This window comes from Anser cygnoides, chromosome 13 (genome assembly GCF_040182565.1).
Source record: "Anser cygnoides isolate HZ-2024a breed goose chromosome 13, Taihu_goose_T2T_genome, whole genome shotgun sequence".
NCBI classification, from domain to species: Eukaryota; Metazoa; Chordata; class Aves; order Anseriformes; family Anatidae; genus Anser; species Anser cygnoides.
The window spans coordinates 5,945,374-5,956,901 of record NC_089885.1 but is presented as its reverse complement, the minus strand read 5'-3'; the positions used below and the strand labels follow the sequence as shown (position 1 = coordinate 5,956,901).

The 11,528-nt window shown below is 56.9% G+C and overlaps 1 long non-coding RNA gene across 2 annotated transcripts; it reads right to left on the bottom strand.

The window, feature by feature from the left end:
• Positions 1-460: 460 nt before the first annotated feature.
• Positions 461-6,783, bottom strand: LOC106047521 (uncharacterized). 2 transcript variants are annotated; one of them, XR_010834836.1, is made up of 4 exons: positions 3,658-6,783; positions 2,788-3,348; positions 2,129-2,228; positions 461-1,564 (listed from the first exon to the last, which is right to left on the bottom strand). It is a non-coding gene; the product is annotated as an uncharacterized lncRNA (long non-coding RNA). The 2 variants fall into 2 exon arrangements; XR_010834835.1 differs by having other exon boundaries at positions 461-2,228.
• Positions 6,784-11,528: the final 4,745 nt, after the last annotated feature.

Genomic DNA, 11,528 nt, shown 5'->3' with positions numbered 1-11,528 from the left:
GCAGCGCTGGGGGAGCTGTAAACGCCACCGGCGCCATCCGCAGTGGCTGATTTATGAACCTCGCGCCCCTTCTGCACAGCGCCTTTCCTTCCTGCTCACAAAATCATCCCGGGCAGGGTTCCCTGGCGGCAGCTCGGGCCCCTTGCTGCATCCCCCACGCGCTGTCTGGCCGCTGGGATGAAGCAGAGGTGCTCCAGCAGGTACCCGGACCGACCTGCCTCCTCCCCAGCGAGGGTGAGCACTAATTACTGCTGGCATCAAATCATTTCTTATTTATTACACTGGAGGCATCCTAAAATGCGTGAGCAACACCTTGCAACAGCGATGTGAGGGGAGCTGCAGTGCAGGCAGGAGCTACCTGAGAGCTGCTGCAGAGGGAGGGCTGTGCCCTTTATTTCCTACAGGCCAGCATGCAGAGAGGGACTTTTTTTTCTTTCTTTTTTTTTTTTTTATATATTTTATCTGCAGCCTGCAAGACATTAGGTCTTGAAAAACCCCGGGCAGGTGGCAGTGGCTGTGATACAGGTTAAAGAGTGAAGGTTTCTAACACCTGTGGGGGAAGCAAGGTGTGTTCCCGAGGCCGCAGCCCCTCCACCCTGAAAGTCTGTGCCCCATTCCCAGAAATACGGGATGAGAAAACCCGTGTCCTGCCCACCTGCACAGCAGGACTCTAGGTGGAGGTGGATCGCATGGGGGGAATTCACAGGAAAACTCCTGCACCGGCAGAGCTGAGTCTACAAGGAGCCTGCCATGATCTGGGATGCTGGGGGTGGGAGCGGGAGGTTATTTATTTATTTATCACTTTCTTCCTTCGCACAAACCTAAAAATAAAGCAACTGAAACAAATTGCGGGCGCAGATCAAGGCCAGCGCTGGCTCTCGGCACCTCTGAAGGGGCGCAGCAGCAGGAGCGAGCAGTGGGTTTGGAGGCAAAGCAGCCTGGTGGGGCTGGCATTTTTCTTCCCGCTTCCTTTGGCGCAGGATGCAAAGGTCACTGCGTCTGCTGCCTCTTTGTCTGCCCACCCCTCTGCCCGCTGCCCGCTGGGATGAAGGTCTGCAGGCAGGCTTTGATCTTCGAGCACTTCAAGCCAAAGCCTCCAGTGTCTCCTCTGGGCTGTGAACCCCTCGGGGGAAGAGCTGCCACGGGCACTCATACAGCAGGTCTCAGCATCCCGAAGCTCCCGTCGGCTCCCCCAGTAGGTAGCTAGCAGGGTCCCCACGACATTCCCAGCCCTTTCCCACATCCCCTCACACGTTCCTGGGGCTGCGGCAACCCCAGGAGCTGGAGCACTTGATGACGGGTTTGTGCTATGCGTCCTCATGCCAAAGCTCGGTGACATTTCAACACTAATTTCTAAACATGCCCTGGATGCAGCGTCAGCTTTTTGTAGGGGAATTGTCTTCAGCTACACGGCTCTGCCCCGCATGGTGATGCTGCAGCTGGGAGGCAGGAGGAGCTGCCCCGGGGGGACTGCAGGGTGGCTGTAAGCCTTGTGCCACTCGTCGGGGTGCTCGGGTACAGCTGAAGCCATCCAGGAGCCTGCTTACTGAATCAGAATAAACACCTAAAGGCAGGCAGAAGAGATTTAAACCCTTGGCAGATGGGGATGGCTGGAGCTCCAGACAGAGGAGCGAGTCAGGGGATCTGGATATTGTGCCATTCCTCTCCCCACTGCAGCCCCAGACGTCATGCATTGCTCATCCCTGTATTCAGAAGCTATTTTGGCTCCCACATCCATGACCAGCAGCCCCACAAGTGCCAGGCACTTGGCTCACAGGCAGGAGCCTGCCTGAGAAGAGGAACAAGTGTCTCCTGAAGGGGGGCTCCTCTCTTTTTGGGGAGTCTCAAGCCACTGCAGATAGAGGGCTAGGGCAAGGTGAGGGCACATACACAGAAATTTTTGGCAATGTTATGCCTCTCTCCCAAGCCCAACCCCTTTAAGAAACCCCAAAATTTCTTGCAGCCCCCCAGCTTTTGCTGTGGATGAGATTTCCAAGCACGACGTTTCGCGCCATGGAGGGACAAGTGGGACAAGGACATGTCAGCAGTCCCCAGCCGAGGCAATGACCAGGCACGGATATCCCTGTGACCCATGGTAACGAGGGGACAGGAGGGGCAGCGTGCTCACCTGCCCTCCTCCGTAGCTCTCTGGTAGCTCCTGTCCTTCCTATTAAGATGAATCTAATAAATGTAAATATGACCTTGACGTTCCTCCACTGGCAGAGAGGCTGGAAATAAAAGCAAACAAAAAAATAAATACATAAATTTCAGGAGCTCAGAAGACGTGCAGCAAGCAGCAGAAACACTGACATGCTTTTCCTGGGAGTGCACTGAAGACTTTGAAGAGCTTTGGGAGCTACTTTCAGTGGGAGAAGAGTGGTTTCAGCCTCTTCTTTCCAACCTCGGATTGTCCCTGCTCCAGCCACTGCTGCACAGACCTGCCATCTGCTGGGCTGCTGTGGGAGTGAGCACACAGCAGGGCTGTGCGCTGAAAAATACGCTGCTCTTGTCCTCATCGTACAAAAGGATGGGTGGTGGGTGGCTGGGGGGAGCCTAAAAATTCACCTTTCTACAGAAATAGCCTCCGTGTGCCCGCAGTTAGATTTACCTGACCACCTTCGGTCACTTGATTTGTCTGCTTTTGAATGGGAAGTATCAACCAATTCATCTTACTGTACAAAAAACATCCCGTCACTGTGCCCAGAGGGAAGGAACCCGTGGATCGTGCTGGTAGGGGGGGCTCCTCGGTGGTCCGAGCTGTGGGGTTTTCCCACAGGGTGTCCTTACCTGCAACAGGGAGAAGGGGACAGACGGACGCTCGTTGGTTTCGCAGGTGACAAGATCTGGCTGGGGGAGCAGCTGGGGAATACAGTGCCCAGTTTGGGGCTCCCGATATCGGGAGAGGCTGGAGAGGAGGTGGCTTTGGGGGACCTGGCAGCAGCTGTCCAGCACCTGGGAGAAGAGCTCAAGAAGATGGAGCCGTGTCATCGCGTGCTCCTGCAGACAAAGCTGCCACAGAGGGGCAGTGGGAAAAGGGACCCTCGTACTGGAGGGCACTGGAGGGATGCTGGGCCAGCTCCAGCATGTGTGTGTTGGGGCAGAGGCCGGGAGCAGCCACGGTTGGTGGCTGAAGCCCTTCCTGGCAGCCGAGCAGAGCGTGAAGCTGTCCTGGAGCCCCAGGTCAGGGCTGCATTGTGCTCTCCTGGTGGCTGCAGTACCTGTATCACCGGGAGGCAGTGTGCAGCTATTAGTACTTAATGGTGATTAATGGCTCTAATAGCACGTCACCTACCAGCCGCCTTTGTTTTCCACTGTGTCTTTCTGCGCCCAGCAAACGCAGTGAACACCCTGAAACGAAAACCATATTGCCTCGATATTTCAACGCTGTGTTATTGAAAGCCATCAGATGAGGCTTCCTGCCATCGAAACGCGGGCACTCGTGCTGCTCGGCTCCACACACGACTGAGGGATGGGTTTTGTCTGCCCTGCAGAGCCAGTCCCAAACCCAGCCGTGTGGTGCCAGCAGCGCGCGTCCTGCTGCCCAAAGAGCCCTGTGAACCCGGGTCCACAAACCCGTCCTTCTCCAAGAATCCCTCCTCCTTCAGAAGCCCTGAAGATGTGCATTTCCCCTGATATGTCCAACTAATTTCATCGTACCTGGTGGCAGCGAACATCGAGTCCCCGGCGAACTCCCCCGGTGCGTCCCTGCGGCCGCGGGGCCGCTTTGCTAAGCAGCTCTCACTGCGCTGCTGGAGGCAGTCACCTGCTGCCTGTAAAACAGCGCATTTAATGCACATCCCCGGGTTGCTATCGCCCTGGGGAGGACTTGGTCCCTGGCAAACACCCCCAGAGCTGGAACCGGAGCAGTATGGAAGCTCGTTTGTGTGTTAAACACCCGCTGAAGCACCCGGCGGCTCTGGAGATGTGTTGGTAGGTGGGAGCTCAGTGCTCTGAAGGTCATGCAGGACCCTCCTGGGTCGGTGTTTGTGCGTAAGAGGCTGCCCCAGACCTCCCCAAACCCGGGCTGGGGGCTCCCTCCCGCAGTGTCCCCCCTCCAGCACCGCAGCCTGCTGCAGGAGGGGTGAGCAGAGCCTTGCAGCACCTTGCCCATATTTCACAGCCGTCCGTGTCCTCCCCCAAATGCCACCCAGCTACGAGGCAGCTTAATTGATTCCTTCCCCGGCCCCTGCTTTGTTCCTTGCTCATGAGCGTTATTAATTGTCGTCCGCCCTCCCTGTGGGTATAATCCAGCGAGGACAGCTGTGCCCTTCACTCTGTGGCAGAGCTCATGAATCTTCTTAGAGGAGGAACGGGAAAGCCCTGGAGGACCATGAGCCCAAATGAGCTTCAAAGAAAAGTTCAGGATGTTTTGCAAAACCTCCTATAGCCTTGGGGTAACCTTAAAGGGGCAGGACTGTCTTCTCCAGGCACAACACATCTCCACTTCTCTTCCAGCAAATCTGTGAAAGCTCTGGAGAGATCAGTCAGCTCTGAAGGGATTGCCCACCGGGCTTGGTTTTCAATTAATGCTTCAGATCTAACGATGGGGCTATTTTTCAAAAGGGACACCCCACCCTCCTTAGGAGCAATGCAATTGCTGGTACAACCTGATCACACCTCCTGATGAGCCCTGTCCCCGCTGATGATGGATGGTGTTAATTACAGGAGCCATGGGCCAGCCCAGCGGAAGGGTCCTCCAAGCACTCAGCAGCCCTCTGGGTGACAATATAAGCATTTCTTGCCAAAAAGCTGAAGCCATCAGCATCAGGAAAAGTTGCCCTCAGAAGCTGTAGAAGCAGCGTGTGGCATTTTTGGCAAACTCTTTCTTGATGGCAGCGTCAGGGTGTTTCCTGAGGCAGCTTTGAGGCTTCCTGTGTGAGGACTCTACAGGTGCCTGATAATGGGATGGAACAGGCTAGAAATCTGTCTTCTTTCTGAAGTCACAGCTTAAAGAAATCTTATCCACCTGCGTGGCATCTCGCTGGTAGGAGACCCTGAAACGAAGAGTTTAGGGTGGCAGCATCTCACTTTGAGATCTCACAGCAGACGTTCTCGGTTTTGAAGCTACTCCTCAAAGCTGAACTCCACCTGCTGTAGCTCAGAAAGCCAATAAACCAGCTTTTACTTGCATGCTGTTAGCTGCAGGAAAGCAAGCCCTGCCTCCAGCCAAAGCCCCAGCTGGTTGCAAGGAATCGCAGCTTCCCACCTGGCCCACAGGCCCCAAATGGGCAGCTTCTTGCCCCATTTGAGGTGTCTGGCCAGCCTCCTTGCCCTGCCTTGCCTGTTCCTTGCCTTGGTGGGTGCAGCTGCAGTCCCCAGGGTGCCCCAGCCCCTGCGGGAAGGCCCCTTGGACACACAGGGCCCTCAGACACGAGTGTTGCTCTCCAGGTCGTGTCTGAAAGTAGCCAGGCAATAGGGTCAGAGGCTTTTCTCTGGTTTTCCTGGCCCTCCTGGGGGCATACACGTAACGCAGGATGGGAGGGCTGGACTTGGAGCATCCCAGTCCTGAAGGGACCTGATCCTGTGTCCCCTTCCCCTGGGGGGACCAGAAAGGGCTGTGGGACACAAGCTGCAGAAGGATAAGTGGGGATAAAATGAGGCTTTCCCCGGGTGATTTGTAGTGGGCTGAGCTGGTGTCCCCTGCCCCAGCAGGACTGTGCCCCTTGGGAGCGGGGCTGGTGTCCCACTAGGTGGCACAGCAGGACAGGCAGGGCCACCAGCTCCTCCCCAGCTGCTGCCCAGGGCTGCCTCCAAGCCCTGGGAGCTGCAAACCCATCCCAGCTGCAAACCAGCAAAGGAGAAGACCCCAAGACCTTGGCACGAAGACCTGACTCTGCCAGGAGCCCGAGCAAACGTGGTGGTGCGGTCTGGTGCCATCCATCTTCCAGGAGATGCTTTAAATGGGAGCTTCAGCTGTGGCTTGAGCTTCGTATTCCTCCTCTCCCAGCGTTGTTGCATCAATAACTCCGACATCTCTCCTGAAGCATCTGTGGGATCTGCGGGGCTGAGTCCCCCTGGGCACGGTGTGGTACCTGGGATGCTTCGTACCTGCTGGCTTCAGCCTCCCACTGGTTTTCTTGCTCCATCTCCGGCTCGCTGGGAATTGCACTGGGCAGGAAAAAAAGGCCTCATCCCCCTGGGATCCCTCCTGCTCATGTTGCAGCTCCTCACAATGCTCATCCCAACGTCTTCCTGGGAGCTCTGGTCCATGGAGGCAGGCAGAAAGCGCTGCCTTGTGCCGAGAGCAAGGAGGAGCTCCCTGGGCAGGGTCACCTCGGGCATCCCCGCTGCCAAAGCGCAGCCTGCACTGGCTCCCAGGGAATTGCCACGGCTTCAGCCAAGGGCAGGGCTCTGCTGCCCCAAGTGCTGTGCAGACAAATGGCATCAGTGGCTGGAGGAGCTGAGGGATGAGGGGGATGAGTCTGGGGAAGGAGCCGGGGTGAAGCTCCAGCTGCTTTCACCGCAGCTCTCACCCTAGCCTGGCCGGAGATGGGGCGGGTGGCATCTGGAGCCCCGGTGTGGAGGTAGGAATGAGCAGAGATGGTGCTTGGTGTCACCCCTGGAAGACAAACAAACAAACAAAAAAAAACAGTTCACTGGTGCAATGAGTTGTGAGATCTCTGCACTGGCCCACGTGAGGTGGTGGCCAGTGGGAGGCAGTGGGAGCTTCGTTGGGCTGAGGGTGGGATGTGGGGTCTGAGGTGCGCAGTGGTGACTTGGAGATCATGGGAGCAGGAAGAGATGAGGGGTGGGACTCATCCTCCCTCATTTACACCACCCACATGTTCATTCTTTTCTTGCTCCCTTCACAGTCACAGGACGTAGCTGGGTGGATGCAGAAGGCGAGTGGGGTGACGTGGGGTTTGCATGGTCCTTCCCTGACGTGTGTACTCCTGACAGCCTCAGCAACAAGCCAGTGTGCCTTTAGGGTGCTGGAGGTAAGCACTGCACCAGCCATGCATCTTGTGCCCTCTGGTGCTCCCCCAGGCAGGGTGTGCCCCCCATTTACCTTTTCCTGGTGCTGAGCTTCGATGGGGCTGCTCTCAATCTGTTTCAGAGCCCCCCACTCCTGTTGCCAGCAGGGATATTTCACCCAATTCTCACCCGGTTCATTGCACACAGCCACTTTTCTCTCCAAACTGCCCCTGCCAACAGCTTGAGGTCAGGGTTTTCTTCAAAGCAGAGGCAGCTCTGGAGAAAGGTGGCTTGGGAAGCAGGGGTGGTGCAACACTGCTGGTGCCCAAGCCAGGGGAACCGACATCAGAAAGCCCTGGCAGGGCTTTGGGATGAGCCAAAAAGCAAAGGGACTTGACAGCAGTGCTGGGAGCCGATTCTCCTGCCCCAGGGCCCCTCCAATTCCCATGGCCTCAGGTAGTGCTCGGGTCTCCTTGGTGAAGGATTAGGGGATTAGAGGGCTCAGGTGAGTGCTGGGCATACGACTGGGTTTCTTCCCGTTTGTGGGAAGCCGTCCCGCTGCTGGCACATACCCGGGACAGGAGGAGCAGAAGCCCGTCCCACCACGGTGGGCACTGGGATGCTCGGGGTGAGGGCCAGCAGCTGTCCTGGCCCTAGAGAGCTCGTGGGAATTCCCACTGCCCCGGCTCAGCTCTCATGGTCAGCTGCTGTCCCCCGGTGTCTCTGTGCCGGTCCTGCAGCTCATGTGTTGCCTGAGCATGGCCTCTCATCAGATCCACCTGCTTCATGGGCTCTGCATCCCTTACAAGGCTTTCGCAGGTGGCTTTAATCTTTCTGCACCCCATCACTGCTCTCTTCTGTCCTTCCCAAAGTCCCTGGATGCTTTCCTTGCTCTTCTGCTCCCCAGGCTTTTCCCAAAGTGGTTCCAGGGCTGGCTGCGTGTTCCCCACCAGAACCTTCCCTCTGGGGCTCAGACCGCCCGGTGTTCTTGGACAACCCCACTGGTCCATAAAGCCACCAACACTACCGTGGCACCAAGACCGCAGCATTTCTGTGCACTACTACTGTTGTAAGGAGCCCGCTGCTCTGGGGATGCTCAGCATGAAGCTGGGTGATGCCCCCTGCCAGGCACTCTGCAATCCAAGGAAATGTGTGGATGTGGATGTTTCCTCCCTGGCTCCATTCCCTGTGTGATATCTGCATGGCCAAGGGGGCAGGGAGTGGGACAAGGGGCTGTCCTGGTGGAGGTGGGACGGGGTGGGAGATATATGACATGGTGGAGCTGGGAAGTGGTGGGAGATAGGGTGTGGGTGCGCAGGTGGAAAGAGAAAACACCTGGAAAAGGAGGACTTCTCCCAAAGTTGTCTGGTTGGCAGAGACCTCTCCTCCCACAGGGACAAGACACCCCTGCAGGGAGCAGGGGATGGGGACCCCTATGGCTGGGGAACCCCGAGGCGTCCCCATCGCTGGGCTCTGGGGCTGGCTGGGGCTCGGCAGCCGGCGGTGGCCGGGGCTCTGCCAGCTTGCTCCCGGCAGCGCTGTTTGCCTGCCGTTATTTAAGCATTCATCTTGTTCAAGCACCACTTCAGGGCAGGCTGCCGGCTGCCCCAGCGCTGCAGGGCTGGCCATATCTTGCCAAAAAGCAACAAGAGCCTTCCTCCACCCCTCCCTCACTTTCCCCAGGGCCTCTATTACCCCAAATAAACACTCACTTTGGGTAATAGTTAACTTTAATGGCTCGGTCCTGGCTTCAGCTACATGATAGGGCTCCACGGGGAGACTTGAGGGGTTTATAGTCCTCGGGACAGAGGAGATAAGGGAGGCTGGAAGGGAAGCGCTCGTGGCTGCTGTCACGGCGTCATTCCCACTGGTGGAGGAGCAGCCACGGGCCTCTCTCCAACTCTGTCTCCAAAATTTAGCCCTCCTTGGTTGCTCCCCTTCCAGCCCTTGCATTTTACAGGAGATGGGAGGGTGCTGAGGCCTCCACAGGGCTGACCCACTGTCCCCAGGCTGTGTGAGCACCAGTCCAGCCCTGGGGCCCGGCAGGGAGCAGGCAGGCTTCTCCGTGCCCACCGGTAGCCGCTTCTCTGCCGTCCTTGGCTGAGCTGCAGAGATACCTGACCAACCCGCCCGGCAGCTCTGTCTCCCTTAATTGTGTTTTCCCGAGTCAATGGATAACTTTACAGCCCCGGACAAGAAAACATCAAACAGCATAACCTTGGGGAGACAGCTATCGGCGGCGGGGCAGACGGGCCGCATTAGTCACCGGGGGACCGATAAAGTTCAACACCAATCCCACCCTGAAAGTCACTGCCATGGCCACCAGCAAACCTCGGCCCTGCGGCCTGGGACACCTCTGTGGGCGTCCGTCTTCTCCAGATCTCCTCTACATGGCCCATCTCCACCGAGCCCACCCCACCACCCGTCTCATTGTCTCCCATCACTTCCCGGAGTTGCTTCCAAGGCAAGGACAAGAAACCCTGGGCACCCATGGGTGCTCCCCAGGGCGTGGAGGCCCAGCGCAGCAGGCTGGGCCCCCTCCTCCAGGATCTCACCTCAGGTTTTTGTCTCCCCCCGCCTCCTCCTTCCCTCCCTGTCCTTGACCAGCCGCGATCTTGGCATTCCTGCGGCTTTACAGCCCCATAACCGTGCAGGGACAGGCAGCGGGATCGAGGCAGGGTTTTACAGCCCCGTTGCTTCATCGCCGGAGCACAAACAAGGCCAGGACGGCACCGGCAGTGGGGGGAGGCTGCAGCAGTGAAAGTCATGGGGGAACTAAGGGGTCCGCAGGCCAGGAGAGGGGCTTTTGGCAGGATGAGGCCCTTGTGCACTGCCCTTCTGTCTTGAAGGCCCCTTGGGAAGAGCTTGACTTGAACTGTGGGCCAGAGTCCTGTCTGGAGAAAGAGGATGTTGGTTTTTTTTTAATCACTGCTTTCTCCTCTGTGTTTTGAGGACCCTGCCCAGGGTCTTGCACCTCTCCCTTGGTGCTGCCCAACACAAAACTCCCCACGCTGTGTCCTCCCAGGACATCCCAGCCTGCCTTCGAGATGTCCCCACCAGCCCTGAGACAGCGGCTGGCCCTCACTCACATGGCAGCAGGGCCACCAGTGGCAGGGTGGAGCAAAGCATCACCACCCCTAGGAAAACTGGGGCTGGGGAGAGGGAAAAGGCAAAGATGGGGAACCAGGGGCATGCAGCCCCTTTCCTCTGGGCTCCAGCGGGGACAGCCCCGCTGCCCTCGTCTGCCTGCTGTCCTCCGCATGCTCCAGCCAGCCCTGTCCCTCAAAACTGAGGATGGAGGAAATCAGTCTTGGCAAGGGGGATAGAGATCAGTGAGCAGAGACAGACGGCCACAAGTGGGCTCAGAAGGCTGTGGCCCATGGTTCTGGGGCGTTCCCATCCCATGGAGCAGCACCACCACAGATGAGGAGAGAAGGGGCCATGCAGCCCCGTCCACGCTGTGATGCCCTCTGTGGGTTCCTCACTGCAGCTCTGCTGAGGAAAGCCACTCTAGTTTCACATGCAATAAAAAAGCCACTCTCTGGACTTTCATGACATCACGGCAGATCTTTCCTCTTCTTCTCGATCTCACCAGGGACAGCTTGGCTTCGCAGCCAGAGCCAAAGTCCGGGGCGCAATGGTGTGCCAAAGGGCAAGCTGCAGTGCATTGCAGGAGGAGCTGGATGGGGCGCAGGGTGCTCGTGCAGGTGACGCCTCTCACCACGGGAGCTGGGAAGGTGTTCAGAAAGAGGAACAGCATCTTGGCTCCGTCCACACCAGCCAGCGTGAGAACATACATCAAAAGAAGTTCCCGCAAACACTTGCAGAGCAGGAGATGGCTTCACAGGTGTGTGGCTGGACGTCCCGCTCCCCCTTGTCTTAATCAGGTCATCCTGTGGGCAATAGCAACGTCTGGAAACAGCCAAGGGAGGAGGAGAACTTGGAGAGAAAAACAGTACAACACCTGGGGGTTGTCTAGAAGCCATAGGAGAAGGGTGTCAGACAGCTCCTCAGCACCACAACACACTTCCAGCTGAGGGAACTTCGCTGCTGGGAGGAAGAGGAGGTTTTCCATGGAAAATATAACTATAATGCAAGGCCTATGGAAAGCAATAAGAAATTGTTGCTTTTAACATGGAAAAAGGCTCATGACCACACAAGAGTAGCCAGGAGGCAACCATGGAAAGTGGTCACAAAGGTGCTGGAGAAAGCACATGTGGTCCGGCCAAGAACAGTTTATAAAGAGCTGTTTAGTCCAGCCTGTATACGTGTGTATATATATATATTATATATATATATTATACATATATGTATGTATACAGGCTGATTATCTATATATATGCACCTACAAATACATATTTTTAATAGTTGTAGGTTTCTGTAAGTGCAGGTGCGTGCATGCAAAAGGCGTGAGCTCAACAGCCCCGGCTGAAGCGCAGCTGTCTGTTTGCATATGTATAAACGTGTGTATATACACACAGAAGGACACAGAAGGGGATTTTGACCGCCACCTCCCCAGCTCAGCACTTCCTTGTCCTGCCTCCTGTCCTTCCTTGTCTTGTCTCCCTCCTCTGGAGGAGGATGCTTGTGCTCCACTCCTGCTTGGCCCAGGG